Source organism: Colobus angolensis, unplaced genomic scaffold (assembly GCF_000951035.1).
Source record: "Colobus angolensis palliatus isolate OR3802 unplaced genomic scaffold, Cang.pa_1.0 Scaffold412, whole genome shotgun sequence".
NCBI lineage: Eukaryota > Metazoa > Chordata > Mammalia > Primates > Cercopithecidae > Colobus > Colobus angolensis.
The window spans coordinates 715,534-716,329 of record NW_012117511.1 but is presented as its reverse complement, the minus strand read 5'-3'; positions in this window follow the sequence as shown (position 1 = coordinate 716,329).

Here is a 796-nt window from a genome sequence, read left to right as displayed (position 1 = left end):
AATACTATAAACACCTCTATGCAAATCAACTAGAAAATCTAGAAGAAATGGATAAATTCCTGGACACATACACCCTCCCAAGACTAAACCAGGAATAAGTTAAATCCCTGAATAGACCAATAACAGACTCTGAAATTGAGGCAATAATTAAGAGCCTACCAACCAAAAGAAAGTCCAGGACGAGATGGATTCACAGCCGAATTCTACCAGAGGTACAAGAAGGAGCTGGTACCGTTCCTTCTAAAACTATTCCAATCAATAGAAAAAGAGGGAATCCTCCCTAACTCATTTTATGAGGTCAGCATCATCCTGATCCCAAAGCCTGGCAGAGACACACAAAAAAAGAGAATTTTAGACCGATATCCCTGATGGACATCGATGCAAAAATCCTCAATGAAATACTGGCAAACCGAATCCAGCAGCACATCAAAAAGCTTATCCACCATGATCAAGTGGGCTTCATCCCTGGGATGCAAGGCTGGTTCAACACATGCAAATCAATAAACGTAATCCATCATATAAACAAAACAAAGACAAAAACCGCATGATTATCTTAATAGATGCAGAAAAGGCCTTTGACAAAATTCAACAGCCCTTCATGCTAAAAACCCTCAATAAATTCGGTATTGATGGGACGTGTCTCAAAACAACAAGAGCTATTTATGACAAACCCACAGCCAATATTACACTGAATGGGCAAAAACTGGAAGCATTCCCTTTGAAAAGTGGCATAAGACAGGGATGCCCTCTCTCACCACTCCTGTTCAACATAGTGTTGGAAGTTCTGGCTAGGGCA